Source organism: Sciurus vulgaris, assembly GCF_902686455.1.
Source record: "Sciurus vulgaris genome assembly, chromosome: 8".
In the NCBI taxonomy this organism is placed as follows: Eukaryota; Metazoa; Chordata; class Mammalia; order Rodentia; family Sciuridae; genus Sciurus; species Sciurus vulgaris.
This window is the reverse complement of record NC_136468.1, coordinates 39185479-39213433: the sequence shown is the minus strand read 5'-3', so window position 1 is coordinate 39213433 and position 27955 is coordinate 39185479. Positions and strand designations below refer to the sequence as shown.

Sequence of the window (27955 nt, the reverse complement as noted above, 5' to 3'; positions counted from 1 at the left end):
CGCGTTTCCCCCTCCCTTTAAGTTGGGGGACTGTGTGAGATAGGTGGAGTGGGGAGACAGGCATCTTAATCGGCTGGTTCCAAACCACTTTTTTGGATCAACAACGACAACAATAACAGCGCAAAGTAAGACAAAACAAACAAGTGGCCCAGTAATACTTCAGAATCCTCTGAGGCGTCCCTTCCCCCACCCCGCCCCTTGGAAGAGAGGCGGCTCCGCGCGCAGTGTGTGTACAGTTTGCATTGCCAACAACACACGCGCGCGCCCGGGTGCGCGCGCCCGCTAGCGCACACATACACATACAGACCCACACACATACACACACACACACACACACACACACACACACACACATACACACGCACGCAGATCCGGGTGGGGGGAGCGGCAGCGCGAGACAGCGCGAGCCTCCGAGAAAGCGCGAGACACGCCGGCGCGTGCAGCTCCGCGGCCGCCGCTTCGCCCCGGCTCGAGCCCCGAGCCACCCTCAGCCCGCCCGCGAGAGCCCGCCCTGGTTATTTATGCGGCGGCCGCGTCCGCCGGCTGTGGCTTCCTCCGGCCCCCCCGGGAGCGCCCCCCACTCGCGGCAGCAGCTGCCGGGACTCGCGCGTGGGTGTGTTGTTTGGGGGCTTCTGCCTGGGAGCCGCGGGTGCCACCTTCTGGGACGCTGCCCGCTGCGTCCTCGGTCGCGGTAAGTTTCTTCGCCCTCACTCTGACGCGCTGCACCTCCACACCCCACCCTGTCCCAGCCACCTCCACGCCGGGCCAGGCTGCGACTTTATTCCGCGCTCCTCCCGTCGCCGCGGCAAAGTTTCGCCCCAGCGCCAGCGCTCCGCGCCACCAGGCGAGTGTGACATGTGTCAAATTTCGGCTCAGCGTCGGGGTCGCGTTCGGGACCCGACATCACCACTTGTTGTTCTTTTGCATTTTGCGTTGAATGGGGGAAGGGGGAGTCGAGAAAGGGGAGATTCACTGTTGGTTCAGGGATTTTTACTTTTGAATAAGCAAAATGTTGCATGGTCCAGAGAGACCGCGGCTGGGGGAAAATGTGTGTCGAAACACCAGATGTGTGTTTGTTTACTCTTCTTCTTCTTCTTCTTTTTTTTTAAATTGTTTGTTGTCTTTTCCTCTTCTTCCCTTCCCCCCTGCTACCCCGGAGGAGAAACAACAGTAAAAACATCTGGCGGTTTAGAAGCGCTCACTTTATTGATTCAACTGCTGACCTTTATTTACTCAGTTGGGCAAGTGCACGCTTCTCGTCCCTAAGTTAGGGACTTAGGCGTTCATTTCAAAAGTACTTCTCTAGGAACAAGAGAGGACAAGGGGACACTCTTGTTTCTCCAGTCAAGAAACTCCTGGCCCCTAGTGACTCTTCGGGACAACCTTACATCTCAATTGCTGCCCCTGATCGCGCTCTTTCCCAGGTCCAAGCTCTGGCACTGCCGCTTCCTCCGGGATCTGTCCTGGTTTTTACTTTTATTCCGCTTTGGACGGGACTCTCCACTCTTGGTGGGTTTGGAGTGAAATCGTGCCTCAGGCTATTCTGGGAGAGGATGTGGGAGGGGCACAGACACCTTTCCGAAAAAGCGAGAGCTTCTCCCTTGGCTTTTACCTGTACATCCGCGAAGGCCCGCTCGGGCCAAGCAAGGGTCGCTAAGACCCTTCGCGCTAGCAGCGGCGCAGTTGCGGCGGTGGCGCGGACCGAACCCTCTCGGTGGCCGCGCGCGTCGCGGGCGCGCCTCTCCCCATCCTTGAGGCCAGACTTCCCCCGACCCCTGACCTCGATGTGGGGCCTCACTTGCTGTGGGTGTTTGGGCCTGTAGTTCACGGATGCAAAGTTACCTTACTGTCCTGAACGAGCTCTCTTAGGTAAGTCTCTCAGGGCACTTGGCGCGTAGGGTGACACTTTGATTAGAAGGAACAGGAAGAGAAAGGCGGTGTGCAGGTCTGGAGCATTTGAAAGCGGAACCAAAGGGCGTTTTGCATGAGGATGCATCAAGAGAGGCGGAACTGGCTACCTTGGGAGGCTCCTCGGAATCCTGAATCCCCAAGGAACTAAACCCATCTGTGTATTTGTTTATTCAGCTTTTTAACCAACAGATTTAAACCACTTAATGGACAGCTGCTATCTGTAACGCTCATATGCCTCCCCCCACACGCATTTTCTCTCACCACATGTTGAAATCCAGTCAGTTGCTTGATCTTGAGGATTATTCCTCGAGTACTGAATACTGGTTGCTTCCAGGTGGGCAGGCATTGGCAACATGAAGAGCACCAAGTGGCCTGGGTGAGTTTCAGAAGGGGCGGGAAGGAGAAGAGGGTGAAAGACCTGTGAGAGTGTGTAATGTGTGATATTTGCAGTCGTCATGGATTCAGAAATGTTAAAAGATCCACCTCCCAACATGCCCACAGTCTACTTGGAAGAATAGTTACATAGTGTCAGGTAAGCCCAAGGAAAAAAGTGACGCCCTGGTGTCAAGTAGCTGAGGTGGACAGTTTCCAACTGGAAGTATTTGGGGGAGATTTGCTTTACAAAACAAAAGTTTGCCTGGAAGGCACGTCTTTGCACCATCTTCTAACAAATAGTTTGGTTAGGCAGCAGTGGAGACAGGGAGGGGTATGTTTAATAGTGAATCTATGTCAGAGGTCAAAACTGAAGTGAAGATGAACTTGGAGTTATTTTCATCTTCAAGCTTGCATTCTGCCATACCTAGGCAAATGTTTTATGTTGTCAAGGATCTGTTTATCTTTTCTGTCACTATGAGTTATGGATAAGCATATTCTCAGTGTACTGGAATTTTTAAATGTAGTGTTTGTTTAATGCAGTTAAACACAATTTACAATTTTGATTTATTTGCATCTACATTCATACAGTGAATATAAGGTTATATACACTGTGCTCATTAGGGCCATAAAATTTCATATCCACTTTAGAGTTTTTTAAAGTCTGTCATTCCTTCCTTCCTTCTTCCTTCCTTCCTTCCTTCCATTACTTAACTTGGTCCATGTTCAGTGGTTGGTCAGCTCAATACTTCCTTAAGAAATCCACTGTTTCTCTGTTCTCTAAAATTAAATAAAAGAAACGTTTAATTGTAATTAAGTTACTGACTTTTACTAGAAACCTGATAATGCCTCTGTAGGTGAGTGAGAGAAGAGGGCACTCAATCAATATAAAATCAGCTTGAAGTTCACTTTTAAGCACACACAATGAAAGGTTTCTTCAGGAAATCATTTTTAACATTCAATTTGAATATAAATAAAATAAATACTTTAGTTTTTATACATAGCTAATTAAAGCGTTACCATTCCACTTTGGTGTGTATTATAATAAATGGAGCAATTAAAGGAGAAAATATATAAGTAACAGTGTTGAACTCCTTGTAATTGTTTTTTCAAAATGGCCCAAATTATGCTTTGGGATATCATTTTCATAGAATTCATATTCTGGAGTGGAAAGAGGCCTTTAATTACATTATGATATGAATAGACTTATAAACTAGTTTCGTCTGAGTAAACTATTATTGGAGTTTTATTTCTTTGCACCGATGATAGTGTAATAGTTTTGCTTAAAAATTTGAAATTTTCTAGGAATCTTGCATAGGGAGGAAATAGATGTTTTTATCTACACAGATAACCTGTAATGAGAAGTAATATTCCCTTTGTAGGGACAAGATATCAAAAGTACAAAAATACATACCTATTAGCTTATAGGTATGCTTATATTATGCTTTATGAAAAGCATATTTAAATAGTCAAAATAACAACTGTTTTGATAGAGATTTATAGGGCATATAACACTGTAATGAATGTAGTCAAACAAATTTCCGAACTATTTTTTATTTCAAGAGAAGATGTGAAGGATACTGAATGTACTTACCTAAAAAATGATATTATTTGTGATTTTTAATAGGATTTATAGTTGGCTTTACCTTATCACTATTTTTGTTGACAGTCTTATGCTAAATCTGCTATAGTTATAATACTGATTAAAGAAAACAGAATGATGGATGTGATTATATGTTTTCTGCCTCTCTATTAAATCAGAAAGAGGTCATTGATTGTAAGAAAAGAATGTGATTTAGGGCACACTTCACTAAGAAGTTTTCTTGATATGACTGTTAGCAGACAAAATTGGAAATCCTCGTTGAATTTATAATGGTATCAGTTCCTTTACAATTACTGAGTATTAATTTTTGGTGTACTCAAACTATTTTTAAAGCTTTGTGATAAATAGTAGTATTCTTATCGATAAGTGAAGGGACCCAAAATGTTCTAAGCAGTGCCCAAATTCATACTGCTCCTTGACAAAGGAAAGCCTATTCCTTTTATTAGGTCCAATGAGATCTTAATATTTGTATAAGTTTTTGAAAGCAGCCTTATTGATGTGGCCTTTAATTCAGAGTTCCAACAAATTGGAGCAAATCCAACCCAGAAAGAGCTGCTTGTATTTTTAAGACTTCTGTAATGGTAATCCAGGTGCTTGAAACTTTCTGAAAAACATATCCCAATGTTTATGGTTTGCAGGTAGTTTAATGCCTAATTTGAATTTTACATGCTGTTGGCTTTCTTTGAATGCAATGAAAGATTTTCTTAGGTTCGACTATCTCTTAATATACTTGGACTAATGTTGTATCACTTGTATAGTTTTTATTTTGCTTAATAACATAATATAATAATATAATTATAACTTACAGTAATATAAGTTCATTTTATGAGGCCTATCAGGTCATTTTCGTTGTTTTCTTATGATTTTCTTCCAAACTTTTAGCTTCTTCATTTGTTTTTCAGAACTTTGAAGTGGGCCCCATAACTATTTTTTGTTTTGTTTTCTCTTACATTTAAACATTGCTAGAAGGGGTGTCAAAAATTGCCATTACTCTCTTTTTTTTTAAGCAAGCATTGGCTATGTGAAAATTCATTATTATTGAATTATATAAATACTCATAGCATATTCTTTCCTGTAGAAATTCTTTCCTGGTAAATATTCTCTCTTGATAAAATGCATGGGCACTTCCACTTGTATATTTGCTTGTCTGACCATTATGTGATATTTTTGTCTGTACTCTTTTTTTCTGCCCTGTGTGTTTATACATTCTCTGCCCCAAATTTTACAGACAAAACAAACAAAACGGTGATCAGCTTAGTAAAATGTAAAAAAATATTATGACTAAGAAGCTAATGTTAAAATATTGAGGTGCCATAGAGAGGGTTTTAGAGAATATTTCTGTGTATCATGTGCAACAATAGTAATATTCAAACCAAAAAAGTCAACCTATGTGTATATGGAGAGATGTTTGCAGTAGAAGTATTCATTAAAACTATTTTTTTCTTTAGATAGTTGCTTTGGTAATTTGCTGATGTTCAAATGAAGTGTTATTAAGTATAAGCCTAATTAATTTTAGAAGTATAATTTCAGTTTTATACTTGAAGTGATTAGGTATTGTGTTTATTCATACAGATATTTGTCTAGCAGCCAATTTAACAGAATATATCTGTATTCTAAAATGGGGTGTATTGGCATTATGCTTATTTCCTTTTTAAAACAATCTTGTACTTAGGTGATTTGTAGCTTACGATTCACTTTTACTTTTTCATTTTGTAATGGTGAACTTTGCTCCTTGTAAATTGTGTTATATTTGCTAAATTTTCCAACTTTCTCCATACAGTTTAGATTAAAAAATTATTTCAGTTTATTTAAATATTATATAAATTTTTATTTAAACACATTTTCTCAGTAAATCACCTATGGGAGCCCAGGTTAAACCTTTTGAATTCCTTGACATCTAAAATGTGTTTTCTTGGACCAGTGATCAACTACAGCTTGCTTTCAGCTTTCTAATCAGTTGTACTCTTTCCTCTTTCTAGTATCCACCAAGGACATCTAGGACATACCTTCTCTTTATATTGATAAATATATCATAGGACACTGATATCTTCATTCTTTTCTGCTGTGACAAATTATTTTCATTAGCAAGAGTGAATTAAATTTAATGTTGAAAAAGCATGTTGCTGTGAAGCAAATGAATTCCCAGGGGTTTAAAAGCTCTCAGTATTTTTAGTTTATTAATGTTTCTCAATTTCCTTCAATTTCTGTCTTGGTAGACTTAACATATACTTCATGGAAGAGAATGTTGGTTTAAATTTTATTTAGTTTTTTAGCAGTTCCTTTTGAAGATTTTTCTGAAGTAAGTCTAAAAGATCATACCATTAGGATGTCACAAGTTTTTTTTTTTTGCAACAGGTTAAAGAAATTAACTTTGAATTCCCCAAACAAAGGATGCTATTAGAAAAGAACTTCACGTTTTTCTGGTATACATTTTTTTTCTTCTCAGCTTTTATGTTATTTGATAGCATATTCTGTGAATAATGCTTTCTGCATTATTCTTACTTTGTATCATTTTGGTACACATATACAACCATAACCATGATTTTGCAACTTTATTTAAACCTTAAGAAAAACCAAACTTTCTTAAAGTGTATTTCAAGAGGAAGAAAAAGAAATCAATGGCAGACATATTTTGGAGAAAGCTTAACATTTCTCACTGGTAGATAGTGAGGAGAAACTTAGCGGTACGCTAATCCAAATATCTTAGCATCTTAGCACATGTAGACTGATATAAAATCATCTCATTTAAAAAATGATCCCCAACATCTTTCAGAACTATTCCTCACTATTACTTCACCCAAATTTATGTTCCAGGTTTTGGATGATCTTTATCTGTAAGCCTTTCTCTGACTCTTCACTTTCTTTTTGTCTTTTTTTTCCTCCCTTTTGGAGTCTACCTTTAGTTAAATAGAAATACAAAAATCATCTTGTTATATAAGTGTGTGTGTGTGTGTGTGTGTGTGTGTGTGTGTATACATATACATGTATATATATTTATTTGGTTTATGTGTGTATTATATGTATTGGATTACATTTATATATTTGGTTTATGTAAAACCACTGCTACCAATGTGGTCAAATACACCTTTGTCTCCAATCTGAACTGTTGCAGGTACCACAATCAATTCTTCATACTATAGAGTGGTCTTATGTAAACCTTCCAACAGCTGCAATGTCTTTCCGAATAAAATACAAACTCCTAAGTCTTGTTATTTTTCCTACTATTCAGTCTACTCTAAATACATTGGCCTTCTTGATATTCCTTAAAGTAAGATGAACCGATCCTACTTCAGACCTTTTCTCTCTGTTCTCTGTCTGGAATGCTCTGTTCCTAAGTATCTCTGCTAACTTCAGATCTCTGAGCTAGTGTATTCCTATTAGGGAAGCCTCCTCTGAATGTGCTGTATAAAATAGCAAATCCTTATTAGTCATACTTTATATCCTCTACCATATTTTACTTTTCTCTATATTATCATAATCAAGTAACATTTTAGAAGTTTACTTATTTTTCTTCTGTTTCCAAGTGAGAATGTGTATTCCATGGAACTAGGGATTTTGTTTTTTTCTGTACTAACTCAGTGCTTAGAAAAGTGCCTGGCACATGGTAGGAACTCCATAAATAAATGTTGAATGAAAGAATAAATAGCTCATTGGAGGCCCCAGATATTACTTTCATCTATATCATTGCATAACTTGTTTTTCACATAATCAAAATTACTTTTCATCCTATAACCATTTGAAACCATTTCACATTTGGAAAAACTCTTTACTATTACATTGGCAGAGTCATCTCAGGTAGACATGTCCAGCTCAGTTTTATATAGCCTTTTTTAAAAAATTAATTCTTGATCTGGAAAATAGTAGTATATTTAACTTTTGAAAGTTGGGAGTGGATATTTATGGTTTGGAAGACAAACTCAATAATTCAGTGCTTTAATAATGCATAGCACAAGTTAAACTGATAATTAATTACTATATCTTAATATAAATCACATAAGTACTGTATATAAATGTTTCTAATGGATATAACAGGAATACAACATGGATAAACCACATATTTCTGGGACTATTTGCAGTAAAAAATGGAGGGAAATGGATTGAATCAAGGTTTCTTTCGAGATTCTGGGTTTTGTAACCAACCTAGATGGGTTTTACTTTGTTGCATTGGAAAGCACAAAAGTTTACAAATTCCCTTTTATTCTCTTTCCTCCAAATATATGCCCTTAAACATAGCAGATTGAAGGTTTATGATTTGATGAAAACGCCAACTTTCCAAATTTAAAATCCTATACTTTAACTTGCTCAAATTGCTTGTGAATACTAACTCATGAATGAACAATACAACTCTTCATATAATGCCACAAAAATCCCCAAGTATTTTCTTAAAACCATCATACCTCATGGATCTCCCTCAGCACTTATTTCATATTTAAAATTACAATAACTTGACATTTTATTCTAAACATCTTAAAAGAGTATGGAAAGGAATCTGTAATGTTTTCTATTGATAATGAAGAAGGAGCAGAATAGGTCTCTCTTCCTCACCTTTTTATTGTGTCATTTTTCTCTTTCCCTCTTCCTCCTCCAGTCTGAAAATAATTCTGATATCTTATACCAGCAGAGACATAGGACCCTTGAGAAACTCTAAAGCAAGGCAGAGTTCAGTTTTATACATAATGAACTCTCTTTTTTCCTTCTAAAAAAATTAATGCACACCTTTTGCTCCTCTCACCCTGCCCCTTAGATACCCAGTGCCCTCCATCTCTCCCATCTGCTTATTCCAAGTGTCAGTGCACCCTTTCCTTGTTGCAAGTAGGAAATTTTGTATTAAAGAACTTTTTTGATAATAATATATATTAGAGTGAGAATGAGGATGAATAGTTCTGAAAAGAATTACTATCCCAGATTGTAAAAATAGTCAACTTGGTTTACTACAGAGCTTCCATGTTCAGTGTGCGGAGGCCTGCATTCTGGTATTACATCTGTCTGTAACTTTTGTCTGATTTTAGGTGAGTCATTTCCTCCAAAATTAAAAAGAAACTGGATTAGCTTTTAGATTACTTCCAACTAAAACATTTGACAAAGTACATGGAATCAAGTATGAAACTATAAAATGTTTCCTCCCTACCATACAAATGTGTGCAAAAGAATGATACTTTCTAAAAAAAAAAAGCAGTTAATGCAAGCAAAACATAATAATTTGCTGGTGAAGCTCAGCTTCTCGGCTAAAATTTAAGAATTTTGGGGGGCCAATTTTCTTTTCCCACAAGATCACCCTCCTCCGTGTTTATCCAAAAATGCTGAACCAAGGAGAGGTGAAGGTAGAGTATATGTGGAGTTGATCACATCAGGATTAAGAAACAACCACCTGGCAATTCTGTTACCTGAGGTTCTTGTCACTACCATTCTATAAATATTAATTCATTCACAAATTTGCCTTGGTCCAACATTCAGTCATAAATTTAGCGTTCATGGCACTAACCCCAAAATAGTGCGGCATTAGATAAGCTGTTTTTCAAACTGACTTTTTTTTTTTTTTTTTTTAATAGAGTTCACTCTTTTAATGGACTTTACATACAGAGACATACATATTGATGACCTATGTAAAATGTTGGTCACCTATGGTCCAGTCTGTACATGGTACTACAAGAAAAGATACTCAGCCCTAACTACAGGATTACTGCATAGCTTTCTATAGTTTGTTTTAAAGAAAGTGGAAATGAGATTTTATGCATTGCACTACATAAGAAGTTTTGTCCCAGATCTCATGAGACATCTTTCTTCTTCCCTTGGGACTGCCAAGAATTTGTAGAGCCTCATCAAGGTGGTCCCTCACTGCTTTCCTTCCCCAGAGCCTGCTGTGTTCAGTGCTGAGCCTACAAACTTCATGAAGTGTGGGGTCTCTGGCCGCTTTCGTTGTCTTCTTCAACCCTCTGCAAATTCAGCACAATCAAAGGGAACAGAAGGCAGCAAATAATGTCTTACTAGTTTTTAGCAGTGATAGAACTTTGCAAACATTCATATTTTGATACATTTTACCTTATGTCATGGAGAATGTCTATTCGAAACTAAAAATTCATTTGACTGACTTTACATTATCCCCAATAAAATACTGTTAAAACTCAGTTTTCTTGCTGGGCACAGTGGCACTCGCCTGTAATCACAGGAGCTGACTCGGAAGACTGGGGGAGGATGATCGAGAGTTCAAAGCCAACCTCAGCAACTTAGCAAGATCCTAAGAAACTTGGCAAGACCCTGTCTCTAAATAAAAAAAAGGGCTGTGGATGTGGCGCAGTGGGTAAGCACCCTCAGGTTCAATCCCTGGTCCAAAAAAAACGTAGTTTCATATACTTTCAAAAAAGTATGACTTTAAAATTTTTCTTTTGTGACACTTTGTTTATTTGTAATATTAAGAATGTCATGATATTCCCAATCCTGTGTCTGTTGCTCAGACCATTCTACAAACAGGAAAAAGACAATGTAATTTGTTATTTCTAAATGGTATTAGATCTTACATATCTGTTCTCTTTGATATTCCACTAATATCTAATATGTTGTGTCTTGACAACATTTTGATAGCTGAAATAAAGCCAAATTCTAAAATAAGGTGAAATACATGTTTACTCACTCTATTAAAAGAAGTTCTGTTTTTCTTTTGGAGATGACTTGTTTTTGGGTCTAAGAGCAAATTTTAAATGGAAACATACAATCATAATTAGTAACAAAATATAAGATACACAAATAATAGAAAAATTTAACATTTTATTATTGGAATTACATTTCTTATAGGAAGATAATTTAAAAATAGAATGTGATTGGATAATTTTATTTTTTACATGTTTAACTTCATGAAAAAGTGAAAATATATTGTAAAAAAGCAAACTGCTTTTATATTTGACATTTGAATTTAAGATATTAATTATTGCATTCTATAAATAATTATGTTAATTTCTCTCAATATGTTTACTTTTATTATGGTATATTAATTACTCAGCCATATTTTAAATACTGAGCATTACACAGTTTTTTCAAACTGTTTTCTATTTTTTTAACCAAAGATTATTTAACATAGAATAAAATTCACCCCTTTTTAGCATACAGATCTTCATATTTTAACAAACTTACAGTTGCATAATCACCACTACAATTAAGGTGTAGGACAGTTTCATCATCTCTCAAATTCCTCCATGTGTCTTTTACTGAGCCTTTCCTCTTGTCTTCTAGTTCCTCTGTATACACTATTCTGTTTTCTTTCCCTACAGTTATCTTTTCAAGACTGTTTTATAAATAGAATCATGTGGTATGTAGCTTCTGAAGTCAGGGTTTTTCACTTAGCATGATGTTTTAGTTAGCTCTGCATTGCTGTGACCAAAAGGCCCAAGAAGAACAACTTCGAGGAGGAAGGGTTTATTTTGGCTCACAGTTTTAGAGGTCTCAGTCCAGAGACAGCTGACTCCATAGCTCTGGGCCCAAGGTGAGGCAGAACACTATGCGAAAAGGACACGATGCAGAAAGAAAAGTAGCCCAGGACATGATTACTAGGAAGCAGAGAGAAAGAGAGAGAGAACAAGAGCAAGAGAGAATGCTTTGCTTAGCAGGGAAAAAATATAATCCCCAAAGTAACACTTTCAGTGACCTGCTTCCTCTAGCTGCACCCTACCTGTCTATAGTTACCACACAGTTAATCTATTTTAGTGGATTTATATACAGATAAGCTTATATCTCTCATTATCTAATCATTTCACCTCCGAAAATTCTTGCATTGTCTTTCATAAGAGCCTCTGGGGGACACCTCATATCTAAACATAGCATTCTCCTTGACCCCTCAAAGCTAATATCCACCTCACCATTCAAACTGCATTTAGTCATTTCCAAGAGCTCCCATAGTCTTTACTATTCCAGCATTGCCCCAAAGTCCAAGTCCAAAACCTCATCTGAGATTCAAAGCATTCTCTGAGCTGAGTAAAGATCAAAATAAAGTTAGATTTATCCAATATATAATGGCATAGAATAAGCATTTGCACTCCACAAAGAAGATATAGGGCCATATAAAGAATAATGAGACCAAATCAAGATGGAAATCCAGCTGGGCACACAAGTCCTGTGGCTCCACATCCAACATCTGGGATACACGACATCCTGATTTTCTCTGCAAAGAGCTTGAGAGGCTCCACCCCTGTGGTCTTTTTCATTGCAGTCCTCATGGCCTCTCTCTTGGCTTATTTCTTCTCAATCCCTGCAGCTTCCCTTGGCAGATATCTCACATTACTGGCATCCTTAATCTAGGAGTCTCCACTGCAGCTTCGTCGTCTTCTCACATCTTCATGCATCACCCTCTCAAGAACCATAGGGACCCCAACCTTGCTACACTTTGCCTGGCCTCCAAAGCCTTCCTTTAAAAATCTCAGTGGAAGCCTCCAGACTCACTAACTCCAGCATCCCAGTTCCTATAGGCCAGTACCACATGGTTAATGCCAAGGTCTACTACCATCTTGAAAAGTAACCAAGTCTCCTAGTACCATGACTGCAGCAGCCTCTGAGCATCTGGACAGCCAAGCATGGTGAAACAATTCCTAAGCCCCATTGTGCAAGTAAGATACCATCATGGTCTCTTCTCAAATAAATTTTTATTTTTACATCCTTGAGCCTGAAATGGGTGTTGTCTTGCCATCTTTTGAGAAGCTTTAAAATCATCTTTCCTGTTGTCTCTGCACAAAGTACTTAGTACCTCATCAGTGGCTATAATGTCTTTAAAAAACAGAACTTCCTTAGCCCTAGTTTTACACAGATTTTTCTGGCCAAACTCCAAGTTTTTCAGATCTTTCTGCTTGCTTTCAGATCCTGATTATCACAGTAAACCTGACTAAAAACCAACAGCAATATCCATATAACTGACTGAATGCTGTGCTGCCTTGAATTTCCTTCTGCCAGACTAATTAGTCCATTGCCTTTAAATTCAGCTTCACAGAAAGTCTCTGACATGGACAAAATGTAGACAACTTCTTTGACGTAAAATAACCTGGGCCTCTAGTTCAATTTCCAATAGAGTCATTCTCCTCTGAAAGTCCGTGATCCCAGTCTTACTCTCCACAGTTCTATTGGGATTTTCATCTTCTGAGCTCCTGCAGGAATCACCTATTAAGCTCCACTTACAGCATTTTAAAGCTTTTCCAGATTGCATCTCCAAACTTTTCAAAATTCCTTTCCTTGCAAACCAGTCCCAAAGGCTTCTGAATCACACAGTCAGGTTAGTCACAGCAGGGGCCCCACTCCCAGTACCAACTTTTGTTTTAGTTAGCTTTGCATCACTCTGACCAAAAGACTCTCAATAGCGCTTAGGGGAGGGGAAAAATTATTTGGGGCTCATGGTTTCAATGGTCTCAGTTCATAGATGGTCAACTCCATAGCTCTGGACCCAGTGAGGCAGAGTGTCCTAGTGGAAGGGCATGGTGCAGGGAAGCCACTCAGAACATGGCGACCATGAAGTAAAGAGAGAGAGAGAGAGAAGGAGAGAGAGAATTCTGCTCACCTTGGACAAAATATAAACCCCAAAAGCACACCCCTAGTGACCTACTTCCTCCAACCATACCCTACTTGCCTGCAGTTACTGCCCAGTTAATCCTTATCTGATTAAGTTACACCTCTCATAATCTAATCATTTCACCTCTGAAAATTTTTGCATTGTCTCACATGAGCTTTTCGGGGACACCTCTTACCTAAACCATAAAGATGTATTTGAGATTAATCCCTAATGCTATATGTATCATTTTTGCCTTTGCAAGTGTATTAGGTTTTTCCTGTCATAATTTCTTGGGAGTTTGGAATGAAGACAGGTTAATAATTTCTAAGATTAAGGATTTATCTTGTGTTCGCTGTAAATAATTCTCCACGCATTCTTACTTCAACCTCCAGTCTCTTTCTTGCTTTCTTCCTCTCTCATTCTTCCTTGTTCTGATGGGTTTTTATTATCTGTGTCTGTGTAGTCCTTGTCATCTTTTGGACCAATTGAAAGATTTTAGACCCATCAAGGTAGCTAGTTCTTAAAAAAGAAGCTCATTATCAGTTGTTGAACAGTGTTCATTCGCGTATTCATTCTTCAACCATGGACATCCTTTGGTTTCTCTAAATGGCAAAATAAGTAAGAAGAGTTCCAGAATCCTAGATTTTAAAAGGAAATTTGAAATCATGAAATTTATTTCTAATTCTTCTAAGCCAGATGTGGGGGTGGTGAGGTGCAGTTGTTACCTAAGTGTCTGTTGAATTGCTTATAGACTGCTGCCTCTACAAAGAAGGAATAACCAGGGAGTTAAATCAGAAAGATTGAATCTTAAGAACAAATTGTCAGTTTGAAGGGGCTTAGTTGAAATGGAATAGAAACATAAGGAGACAAGATAGGAATGAAAATATTCAAGAAGCATGAAGAAATTACTTGTGTGTTTGCTTTTGTATGGACAAGAAATTCACAGATACCCAAATGTGCAGGAGGGAGTATCAGTTGGTAGTCCTGGCAAGTGGCTTTCAAAAACTTTCATGAATGAAAAACGTATCATAATATCCAAAATTTGAAAAAATTTACTTAATAGAACATTCTTGCTTACCTTGTATTGGAATTAATTGGAATTAACCAACCAAGTTTTGTCATGTATTTCTGTACCACATTTCACATATAAAAGATATCTGAAAGTTATCATTATGAATTTTCTTTTTCGTTTGAAAGAAATCAAGTTTCCCTAATTATTCTTTACTAAAAATCTGGTTTGCCTAAATATTAATATTTCCTGAAGTTTTTTTTTAAATTTTATTTGGAGCTAAATACCATACTGAAGATGTCACCTGAACAACATTTGTAGGAAATTAGTGTTTTAGACATGTTGCATGTTAATCAAACTGTAATTCATTTCATAAAAGTTGCAATTAATGTCCATTTAAATAGTTTATTTTTGAAGTAAGATTTGTACCTTGGATAAATTTGGGTATTTTTAGGTCATTTATTTAGCATGTCAACTTTTAAAAAATTCTGATTGTTTTATCTGTTATATTTGTGTCATCCATAATTTTTATTAATACATTTTAGAGTCTGTTCAGCTTTAAAAAAAATATTGAGCAGAATATTGAGCCTGTTACATTCATGGTGGAGGTAGATTCCTTAGCTTGTCAGTAGTCCTTTGGATGTGGTTGTTCAGCTAGTGATATATATTTGAAACTTATCATAATTATCGTTATAATAATGGTTAACATTTACCAGACATTTTAATGTAGGTACTTTTCTGAGCACTTTGTATGTATTAATTCATTTAATCCTCATAATACTTTCATAGCGAGGTTTTATCCCCATTTTACAAATGACTAAGCTGAGTCACATATTTTCAAGAACTGTAAAAGTCCTGGTATTTTGTACTATTTGCAAGTAACAAATTAGACATTGTTTTGCTGCTATTTGTAGAGACACAAGACTCCTGGGTCAGAAGCAGAGGACCTTATTACTCACTGTATAGCAGGCAGCATGAGCTTCCTGTTTGCTTTGGTTCCCTTGTCCTCCAGTTCCCATAGGGGCTCCACAGAGTGGCTTGGGTTGATGTCACATTCAAAATGAGAAACCTCTGGTTTAGGAAATCTAATTGTTTATAATAGACTGAGTAAACTTGTCCCTTGTTCCAGGAGACACTGTCTCTATATTCCAAGGCTTTATATTCAAAAAGGTACATGGCAAGATGGTATAGAGGATGGGTTTATGGCTGACTTAGTGGTGAGACACTTACCTAGTATGCATGAAGTTCTGGGTCAGATCCCAGAACCACACCCACACATACATACATACAAAGTGCAGAACAAAAACTGACAGTGTCCTTGCTTGCAAAACATGCAAGGGTAGGAGAGGCCTGTGGAAATTTGCCTCTCATCTCAGATGTTAAGAAATTTTCCAAAGTTAAACAAGTAATGAATGGACTAACTCCAAGTTGGCCACAAGAGATTTTCTCCATACTTTTTTTGATTCAGATATTGTGCAGTTAAGACATTTCTCTTATCCACTTCTCTAGTAACAATGTCAGAAAAGGAAACAAGGCTTGGCATGGCTTATTTTTAACAAATCCATGCAGGTTTTTTTTTTTTTTTTTTTTTTCTTTCTTTTTTTTTTTTAAATGTAAGTGCTCATGAACCATCTGTTTAATAACCTGTTCTAGAATTTTGTTGCAGAATAGTATCAAGCTCACTGATCTTGGTTTTCTAGAATCCTTTAAAAAAATACAGGATGTTTTGCCACTAGTATGTATTGTTTCTCTTATTTGTAATTCTTTTGAGGTTATTGGCTATGGTTCTGTTATAAAACTTATGAACTTGTTTTTTAAAAAACTATCATCCACTAGTCCGATAACACCTGGATTTACTTAAAGAGACTTGTCCTTTTATTATTTCCTGACTTTTGATTTTCTTATTAATTATACTTGATATTCCATTTCAGCTTTAACATGTTAACTTTTTGGCAAAAAAGGTAAAAATTACCTAGAGTTCAAGAAGTTTTGATTCATCAGTTATCTGAGGATAATATACTATTATCACCAAATAGCAGGCTCATCCCTTCCTTAATATTTTTTCCACACTTAAATAAGATCTTGAAATATCTTTAGAATATTTTTTGGTATACTTCAGTCCATTTTGAGTACTTATTAAAACTTTCAGTTGTATTTCTGTACTATTCCTTAACACTTGTGTCATTTCTGAGGTTGAATAATCATGGGGTAATTCTTGTGTTTCTTTATTTCCTATTTCATTAGTTTCTTTGTTAATGCTAGAGGATCATAATTTTGTTTCTAATAATTATAATTTTAATAGATTGATGTATCCTAAGCCCCTTTTGATTTTAGAGTTTCATGGAAAGGTATCATATGTAGCAAGGGTCAGCAATATTTTTCAGTAAAGGGCTAGATGGTTAATGTTACGAGCTTTGTTCACCTTCAGTCTCTGTTGAAACTGTTCATCACTGCCATTGTAATGAAACGGCTATGAACAATACCTAAATGAATGAGCATAGGTGTGTTCTAGTAAGTTTTGTTTCATATACTTTTCATATTTTATTCAACCATTTTAAAATGTAAAAACCATTCTTACCTCATACGCCATTCAAATTCAGGCAGTGGACCAGTTTTAGCCCATGGACTGTATTTTGACAAATATAGATACATAAGTTTATTCATATAAATGTAGCCATATTTTTTTAAACTCTATCACTAACATCCATGCCAGATTTCATTCACTTGCTTAGAATTATAAGATGAACATTGACTTGGACTTCTAAGAATTCTGTCATAAGCTCTTTTGTGAAATAGTTATTCCCTTTTTGCTATAATTAAGTCTAAAGTAGTAGTTCTTATTAAGTCTTCAAAGAGAAGAAAGTATCAATAATTTGTTACTTGCATGATTACTATTGCAATATAAATATGGAGTATAAAGTACAACTTGCTGAGTCATAGGGGTTAGATAAGGAATTAAGAAGAATATTTGTATCATTTTACCAGAGTTTGAGGCAAAAAAAAAAAAAAAAAAAAAAAAAGTCAGAATATCCCTTACATAGATAGAAGAATAATGAAGCATCATGAAGCATCACAACGTGCAGTGTGCAGAAGCAATTTTATTATGAGACAAACCTTGGCACACCTGAGAGCATTTTATTACTCCCTGTAAGTCAGGGTATGGGTGAGCTGTGGCCTAGGTTGAAGGAGATGAGTGAGCACCTGGCTGGAATGGGACAATGGAAAGCTGAGCACACCCAGGCTGTCAACCAGCCAGCCAGGCTGTTTAACTTGGTTTGATTCTGTGTCTTTGGGTAAGAAGGATTTCCAACTGTATTTACTTAGAGTGGCACTTTAGCTAGATTTTTTTTTTTTTTTTTTCATTTCATTTATGGATTCTGGTATTTCTTTATGTTTTTTGAAAGAGCAAAACCCACCTTATAGACTCTTTCTAGGGGAATGTTTCAGTTCTTATTTTTGATTTATACTCTGTAGATAATACAGTGTTAGCTGGAGGAGATAGGGAAGATGTATTTAAAGACTAAGAATGAGAGAGTGGAGTTATTTTCCTTGATGTTCTTTCTTCCTTGCTATGGGCAAATCCACAACCCCCAGCAAGGTAGTAGACTGTTGGACACACACACACACACACACACACACACACACTCTCTCTCTCTCTCTCTCTCTCTCTCTCTCTCTCTCGCTCCCCCCCTCCCCCTCTCCCCCCCTCCCCTTCTTCCTCTCCCCCCCTACCTCTTTTTCTTCTTCAAAGCACATATCTCTCTTTTTTGACAGGAAATCTAATGTAGAAATAATATGTTTTGTTATGAGAGCTGTAAATTGAACATCATCTTTTGTTTTTTTCTCTTGTATTTTTAATCATTTCTGTTGCCATATTCAGCATCTTGAATAAGCAATTTGTGATTTTTGACTCTCAACTAACCCATAATACCCAACCCATATTTTCTCCCTTTGTATTCATTTTGAATTTTCTTTGATTTAATAAATTTCCTTAAAGATGTGAATGCCATTATCATTTTAAGGCTCAGAAGACACACTTCTGTTTTGTAATATTGCTCTTACTTGTGAAATAACTTAGTTCAGAAATATGTGAATTTTTATTTCTGAGTCTTTAAAGTTTTGGTTCATTGGCTCAAGTGGCTGCCACTCTGTTGAAAGTTCTCTTTATGATGTTATACATGGTACTTTACCAAGTCATAGTCAGAAGAATTTCAGAATAGAAGGATTTTAAAATAAAGCATTTATGAAAAATACAGTCTAATCTCTTTTAGAGTTAAGACAACAAGAAATGAAATATTTATGAGTCAGGGCTTGGCTGTATGAGAAAATACAGACAAGGCTGTGGTTTCATTACATTACTTACAGTATTTGTGTGACCTAAATAACGAAAAGTGCAAGAAGACCTAATGTACTCAGGTATGAGGGCTGCTAAGATATGCATGGCTAATGAACTATTATGGTTTTCCTCAGAGTGATGTTCTCTTTTATTTTTATGAAAAATGTTAATAGAGGATGAGGAAATACAACTAGTAGTGAGAATATTGTTTGATGGCAAAGGTGATTTAAGAAAGATTTAATTGAAAAACTATTAATATGTACATTTTGTAGCCTTCTTTTCCATAAAGAACTAGACCATATGGTTATTTCTTGTTTTAAACACATTTTCCAACAAGAAAACTTAGTCACTTTGATAGTTCTTAAATTTCAAAGTGCAATAGTGAAAGTACATTTAGTGTGTGTGTGTATGCATGTGTGTGTGTATATATGTATATATATTTTTTTATTTTTGTACCAGGGGTGCTTAACCACTGAGCCACATCCCCAGCCCTTTTTATTTTATTTTTTGTTTTGAGACAGGGTCCTGCTAAGTTGCTGAGGGCTGTGTGAATTTGCTGAGGCTGGCTTTGAACTTAAGATACTCCTACCTCAGCCTTCCCAGCTGCTGGGATTACAGGTGTGCACTTACCATGCCCAGCAATTTAGTGTGTACTTTGATGCAGTAGTTTCACTCTCCCATGAATAATATCTAAGCAAATTATGACAAGTCAATGCAAATATAGGATTAGTAGAAAGAATTACTGTTACTGCTAGGAAATAAAAGAATTTATTCAAATAAAGAGAACTAATGTGTTTCAACTTGGTAATTTTATAAAATGTTATAGATGATGCTGTTGAGAAAAGATCTTGAATAAAATTTAAATAAGTGAAAAATTCACTCCGATAATTTTACTATTATCCGATTATTTACTATTATAAGACTAATTTGGGAAAACACAAAATGCTGACACTCATGTCTGCTCTGTGTATTCTGGTTTTGAATTTCTGTTCCTAGAGTTAATGGAAATCTTCCATTTCAGGCACAGGAAACAAATTATGTAAAGGAGAGAATACAATTAGATTCTTTAGAATAAGACAATGAAAGAGAGAGGTTGAAAAGGTAAGAGAGAAGTATTGTGGGAGTGTTTAAAGTGTGGGACATTTTATTTTAGTTTGTACTAATTTGTGTGAAATTTCTCCTGTGACATTTTAGTTGTGTCCATTGAGCTTCATTTATGCATTATTATAGTGGTTGGTTTAAAATTACAGATGAGCTTTGGGAATCATCTGAAGAATTTCAGTATGTGTTTTTTAGTCAAATATATTTGAAGTCTTTACAGGTTTCCTTTTTTTGTGTTGGGGGGGTCAATTTGCTGTTTATAATTGGGAATACATTTTTCCCATAGAAAAATAATATTCTAAATTTTGATTAATATGTAATAATTGTTAGAAAACTGTATTATAATATTAAATATTAAGTGTTAGTATTTAAGGTGGAAAATTATTTTAGCTTATTTTAAATGCTTGGGGTGCTAACCAGTCTAGTTCATGAGACTCTTCTCAGTCAGCCAGATGCTGTTTCTCCTTTGTAAATTTTCAGTTTCCTTAAAAAATTTCTTCATCACCTAGTTCCTCTAGTCTCCCTTGGGAAATGGGTCATCTCACATTTTTCTCTGAGATGAATTTAGAATTTGAGGCACAGCTTTGGGTTTGGGAGTGGGCTCTGCAACATTGAATCATAATTTTATGTGATAGCTGATGAGGAAGGTGAGAGAAAAGGAATACATGGAAGGAAGGAGAGAGAGCTAGGACGACTTTGACTGTTGGTTGAGGATTCCAGGGCTGGCCTGGCAGGGCACAGCTAGTTGGAGTCCATGACTAGTGCAGGGAGCAAGATCCATAACCTGTGAGTTAATCCCTCACTCTTAGAGCACTTACTATATAAACAAACCCAAACAGCAAAACAAAAAAGGAAGGGAAACAAAAGTGAGTCAGCAAATCCTTTTAAATTGCAGAATTTAGATACCTACCTACAATTCTGTAATGACCTCGGGCACTTGAATAGCAATATTAACATTTAATATTTGCAAAATATTTTACAACTAAGAAGGCTCTTGCATTCATAATTGGATCTTACAACTAATTTTGTAAGATAATTCAGGTAGATAGACTGCATGCTTTGCAAATGAGAAAATAATGAAATTATTACTTACCCAAGGTTATATGGCTAGTAAACAGCAAAATTCAGAGTAAGTGAATTATTCCCCTCTCTAGGTAGTGTTCCTCCATGAACACCACACTGCTTCTGGTGAACTGGGCATCTGACTCTTCTGAATGCCTCTTAGATACTAACTGCCTGGAAGACAAAAACAATGTCTTCTTTTTCTTTTGTGGTTCTTTGCAGTGTTGGTCCACAGGTAGAAACACAGGGTACCTTATTTGATTTCTTAACATACTTTTCTCATCTGTAAAATATAGATGTAAATATCTATATCATAGTATTTTTTCTGACTTGAAAAGGAGTATTTGTAAGGATCCCACGTAGTATCTGCTAGCCAGTAGATGCCCTCAATTCAGTTTAACTATGGATATTATGGCTTTCCTTTTTCCTAGATCAACCCCCTTTATTCCTGTGGAGATATTTTTATTTGTGTGTTGGCTTTGTTTTATATGTTTTTCATCTTAAAAACTAGACTGCCTTGGTTGGTACTCTAGGATGGAACAACTCATTTTGCTAAGAGCATCTTCGTATCTGACCCTGTAAATTCTGAGGAGCTGGAAGAAAGGGAAGTATGCAATTTACCAGAAGCAAATATATCATGTTCCTCATTTCTTGCCCCCTTTGGTCAGGCAGTTAAGTTACAAACAACTGATCCAGGAATATTCTTTAGAGGAAAATCTGACTTTGTGGATATGCTCAGAAGTCAAATGCTGTCTCTGCCTGAACCAGTATATCCTTGGAAACTTGAAACCTGAAACTTAAAAATTAATTTTGAATTTTGTTTGTGGTATTTGCAAGTGAAGTTACAATTGTTTATTCATGAAGTTCTCTGAAGCTATTAGATGTGGCAAAACTAGATTCTGACCCATTTTAAGATTTGTCTCAGCTTTGCAACATTTTCTTTTATTTTTTATCAAAAGTTGTAGACCTCTATTTGCTTTTAAGTTAATAAGTTAATAATTACAATAAAATCATATTTCCTGGAGTGATATGTTTTGTAAACAGTTTTATATAATAAATGTAAGATTCCTCCTTCCTGGATATCCTTTTGACCCCTCTTAGTACTCTTACTACATTCCATTAATGGGTTTGAATGGAATGATTTCACATTATTTAAGTACATGTCTTAGGTAATTTCTATCATGGCAACAACTGCTCTGTTCTGAGGACCTCTGCTGAGGCCTCTAGGAAACCAAGGTGGGAATTTTACTCTTAAATATATTTTTAATTTAGGAAGCCAATTTTTAAATTTAGGAAGCCAGTTTTTCTGACTCTGAAGTGAAGTAATATTCTTCTTTTTTTAAAAAAATAAATAAGACTAATTTCCAGTTTCTACTGGAATTGGAATGTGCTCCCTGTGTCTAATGACCCATACCATTTTATTCCATGGTGTGAGCCCCTCACTGAGTTCTCTGTGTTCCTTAATACACTATCCTACATGTGCTGTCCACCACTTCACACATTCACACTGGGGAAGTTAGGTGGAAAATATCAGATTCTTTTCTTACAGTGTTCAGACAGTAAGGAAGCACTAAGGAAGAACATTTTAAAGACACTTTTGCACTCATGTCTTCCCTCTTCAGTGCTAGGAAAATACATGGGATAATTTAGTCAAAGAAGCACAATTCCCTTTCCCATTTGTCTGGAAATAATTATTTACTGAGGAGATATGTGCTCAGTGGAAGAAAGGTTTGGCAAGTAATACATATTCTTTAGCTCGTTGGTGTTGGGAGCATATGTTAGTGATCCTATAATAAAAAGCATATGCTTAAAAAGTGGTTACTGTGTGTGGGTAGTAACTATTCTTATACAGTATTGTGTCATGGGGAGGGCTTCATTTTGACTGAGAATAATGGATGAATTTAAACCAATACACAAATTCTGTAATGATTTTTTCTTCAAGATCTGATCCAGCCCTTCAGATATCTATTCATTAACTGTAGAAGCTTGGGATTCCATTGTACTTAACTTAGAGATCATCTTCAGTAAAATTCTGAAGTAGATAATAAAGATGGGTGTTAAGTAATTTAAATGTGAATATGGAAACTAGAGAAAGATAAAAATAAGATCAAACTACTTAGACACAATCACATCACCTGGTAATAATGTCATTGTATTTTGCTGATGCTTTTAAGTTTTTTCCATAGACTTACCATATTTTTTACATGATTAAAAAAAATTAAGTATGAACTGGTTGAATGTTCAATAAAAATTTAGCACTGTTATGTTGATCATGGTGACATAGCCTCTGTTTTTGTTTGTTACATTCAGACTTGGTCCCTTTAAAATAAATTGACTTGAAAAGTGTTCATTATCATTTAGACATGAACTTTTATTCAGAAGCAAGCCTCATGTCTAGTACAAAGTGTGTTGAAGTTCTGAATGTGTACAAATATGTTCATTCCTCTTTCCACTTCCAGGACATCCTCCCCTAAAAGCAGCCATTTAGATGTTCAGTGTTTTAGCTTTTTGCTTTTCTTAATGCTTTTTTTTTCCCCCCAAGATATGGTGATTTCTTTAAAGTTGAAGAAACTACTTTTGTATCTAGCCTAATATTCAACCTAAATTATTGTTCTTACTCACTATTAAACCAAATTATTTTGTAAAGGACAGATTTTTAGAATAAATGTTTAGATTATATAACAATGCAGATAAGTGCAATTTCAAATGTTAAAACATAAATTTAACCTTTTACACAGAATTTCTTTAGTAGTTGAGGTTTATGTTAAAGTTTTCTTTTACTGGGAAATTAGAATTTCTCAGTAGACCAGTGTTTTTCAAAAATTAATTGAAATGTATACCTGTATATGTTAGTTAAAAAATGTTTTACATATTTCTTCTTTTAATCTGTTAAATCTTGGTTACATAAAATGAACTGTAGCTAACAACATTGATCTACCTTTTCCTTAGGTGAAAAATAGTTCTGTTCATGTAAAATGTGATACTCACAAGATTTTAATTTAATAACATAATGTGCACAAGAATACCAAAAGTTTTGATATTTTACTTTTTTTTTTTTTTAATTTGAGGAAATAAGCACTCTCTATTCCTTACCCTAATTGCAAACTGTACCCCAGTGGTTTGAACACCAAAGATTTGTCACATTTTTTGTTTACTTCAATAAAAGCAGGGCATCACGAAAAACAGTGTATATTTTGCTGTATGATGATATTTATTGAGTATATTAATATATTTTGAGCATTTTGTTTTTATAGATTGGCATATTCTTTTTTTATTCCAAGATCTTGTGTTTTGTGTATGCATATACATCCTTAATGTCATGCATTCTGTCTCATCTTTATAATTTTTCCAATAGTATAAATCAAAATAATAATTTAGTTTTGTGAAATATGATTACAATCATTAAATCTGAATGTCGAAGTAAAAAATGAAGTTTTGAAAGTTTATCTCTTTATAATATTGAAACATTTTAGGAGACTTTATATTGATTTTATGAAAAAGCAAGTAGATGAGTCATATAAAACTTGTAACTTTATGAAACCCAGAACTATTCATCACTGTGGAATTGGAGATACTGTATGCTTTATATGTTGACTTTTAATTACAAGTGTAAGTCAATGCATTCATTCTCCTTTTAGATCTTTTCTTACAATTTATTTTTTAAGCAAAAATGATAAAATATTGTTTTAAAAATAATTATATATTTTTATTTGTTGTCAGCTGATAAATATGTCAGAACATTTTTGGTTTTAGTTTCATTTGAATGGAAAACTTGTATTTTAAGATAAAGATCTTTTATTTCCATGAGAGCTTTAAGAATTTAGGATTTGAGCATTTGCTGTGGCATATGGTGCATTTTCTGTCCTATTTTGTATACCAGCCCATTAAGAAGAGAAAGTGAAATAAGTAACCTAAAAATAACTCTGCTGTTGGCCTAATTTAACAACAACAAAAAAAGTCTTCTGTGCATAAGTGAAGTTCCACATTTGACTCCCCTGGTGGAAAAGCTCTGAAGCATTTTGCCACCTATTCACAGAGCAGCACCTTGTTTGGCATCAGCATAATTGCAGCCAGAGGGCTACTCTGACTTTTTTATAGTAAAGTGTGCTAGCCCTGGTCATAGCTCTAACCTCCTTAGTTCAAAGTGACCCACCTTACCTGATGATCACAATTTGACCACACCTCCAGTAGCATATGCACACACCTTTTTCCAAATCACATTCGTTTTCATAACAACTTCCAAACTTGAACTTGAATTGATTTTTTTTTAAAGGTGGAACAAAAGATATATACTGAAACTAATCACAAAGGTAGAGCCAATGCCTTTAAAAGCTCAATTGTGATTACTACTTTGTTTATTCAACTGTTCTTTAAATTATCAGAGTATTTTTAAAATAGTAGCAACTTGTAAAGTGAAATAAAGTTAGGTATTTCTTTCCTCCTTACCTTTTGTTTGGTGATGTTTGCCATTTTGTTCATACTATTGACTGTTGTTCAGATTGTTAACATATGTATATTTTTTGGCATCTTCTTGTCTTGCTTATGGAAATAGTTGGTATAGAAACCGGAAGATCGTTGTTCTTTTTCTAACTCTTAAGATTTTGGACATTTTGGACATTTTCTGTTTGTATAATACATTCAATATTGATTAGAGGTGCAGAGTGCCCCAGGAGCGTGAGTGTGCAACATCAATGGAGGAATGATGCATTTCTTCCTGGTGGGGGAACTACTTGGCCCTGGTGTATTTAAAGGCTTTTGCACTTACATTCAAAGGAATTTTTATTCCTTCCATAAGAGCTTTAAGAATTTAGTAGTGAGCATTTGCTGTGGCATATGGTGCATTTTAAATTTTAAAATACTTTTGAATCCTACATAAGCATTCATTCACTGATATGTTGGACTAGTATGAGCTTAGAACACCCATAAAAATACTTTAGCTCTTAAAAAGATAAGGTATGGAGCAAGTAGGAAAGAAACTTTGTTAAAGAATACCAGGACTCAAGTATTAGAAGGATTTTAAGAGGAATAAGTAACAGCCCTAGTAGGGAGCTGCTACAGTAGATTGCTATATTAATGGCCTGCAATGAATCACACCTTCACAGATCCACTTTCTTGCAGATCCCATTCTACAGTAACTCTGGTTTGGGTATGTGACTGGCTTTAACTAGTGAGAAAGTGATTGTGGTGCACGTAGGGATTTGATAAATGCTTGCAAATTGGAGCTAGGCTCCTTGGAATGCTTCTGTCACTATATGAAGAAGCTGGGTCTAGCCTCCTGGAAGATAAAAGCCCACATGGAGTGATTTACCCCTGCAGGCCAGGTGAGTTGTGCCCCCAGCTGACCTACAAAGTAAATGCAGCTATGTGAGTGAGCCCATGCCAGATAAGCAGAAGCACCATGTAGAGTCAGTAGATAGTGAAAATAATACATTGTTTTAAAGCCATTAAATTTTGTTTTAAGCAATAAAGAACACAGCAACCTATGTGAATACAGAAACAATTTTTCTCTTTTCTCTTTGTGTCTTTTATAGCAGTCACTTTGGTAACATTTCTGTAATGCTCTCTTACAAAACACCATATCTGCAGAAAATTAAGTAATAATTGTTCACAATTTTTATTGTATAAAATGGAATTTGTGTCTTTTGATTTCTTATTAGAAGGGAGGAGTCTCAAAATGAATGAAGTTTTCGCAATGTTCCAAGTTCATATCTATCCAGCGTGTTTTGGTGTGATGCTTAGGAGGACTCTCCACAAGTCTACGAGGATGATATATCTTCATGGGAACAGAGAGGGGAGATTTGGGACTTCCAGACTATTCCCAGGGTCATACAGTGTTGTGAGAAGAATAGGTATTTATTCTGGAAGAAGTCATTGTGAAGTTCTCAGGCTTACTGCTATTAACTTTTTCAATGTAGAATTTACTTCAGAGTCCTCAGAAGAAGGACAGGGACCATAAAGAGCAGTGATAGTGATATTGGTCTCCCTAAGACTTTTATGGACATAATGCAGTTATACTTTGTGACTTACGTACAAGAGTATGACACTGATGGGAATGGAGCTCTTTGCCCACTCTAACAAAGGTACTTCTTGAATTAAGTTGAAATGCAAAACTGTGGACCACAGATTGGAAATATCAGATGCTGTAGTGCTAATTGACCTAGGGGTTCAGGCTACTGGTACCTAGCACCACTGGATCAGAAATGTGTTCCCTGAACTTCTGTTAGCTTTTACCTACTGTCCCTAGCATGTCTTCTACATGGCCTGAGGGCACAAGTGGTCATTGTCAGGAGAACAAAACAAGGAGGCTCCAGAGGACCTTGGAGAAATACATGAACTCCCGAGGGAAATCTCTGGGGATTTCCTAATTTAGTCAAGAAGCATTTGGTGGATGTTGGAATGCTTCTGGGTTCATTTAGATTTAGCCACTCTTGTTTTTACTAATTGACTCCTTTGCTTTACCAGCCTGATGTGGATTATGAGAACATGAATTAATCTTGCACATTCTGGGTTAATTCTACTTCTGTTGTCTTCAGAAAGAACTATGAGAAGAAAAACAAACAGTACACAAAAATTCTGATAGAACTTTAGAGTCCTAAGTGTATTGTGTAACTTGTGGGTATTGAGTGATCCTTCATCAGAGATCGAATCGTGAATGGAGTAAGAATTATGGAGCTATGGGACATGACTCCTGAAAGATCCAGAACTAACATATTAGGAGATGAAATAATTTCCACTCTCCCTTATCTAATGTCATATGTACATGATTGATAAAAAGACCAGATGTGAAATAGAGTGCTACAACCTTTAGGAGAACCATGGGAAAAGCACTATTAAATTGTAAAAATGAAACAATTTCTAAAATAGCAAATACAATCTCTGTATTTTCTTAGAAATTAGTGGCTTTTGATAAAGATTTTCATATATTTTTAAAGCTGTGGCTATTAAAATTCCAACAAGATTGATTTTTTTTGGTTAAATCATTTTGCCAAACAGAAAAGAATTGCAAAATTTCAAGTCTATTCTAAGAAGATCATAAAGAAT

General features: G+C 35.9%; 1 long non-coding RNA gene across 1 annotated transcript in view; it reads left to right on the top strand.

Moving 5' to 3' along the window:
* Window positions 1-231: 231 nt before the first annotated feature.
* LOC306667352 overlaps window positions 232-27955 on the top strand; it is a 75097-nt gene continuing 47373 nt past the window's right edge. The window contains exon 1 of the long non-coding RNA XR_013765507.1: window positions 232-691. This is a non-coding gene — a long non-coding RNA (uncharacterized lncRNA). The remainder of the gene's footprint in view (window positions 692-27955) is intronic.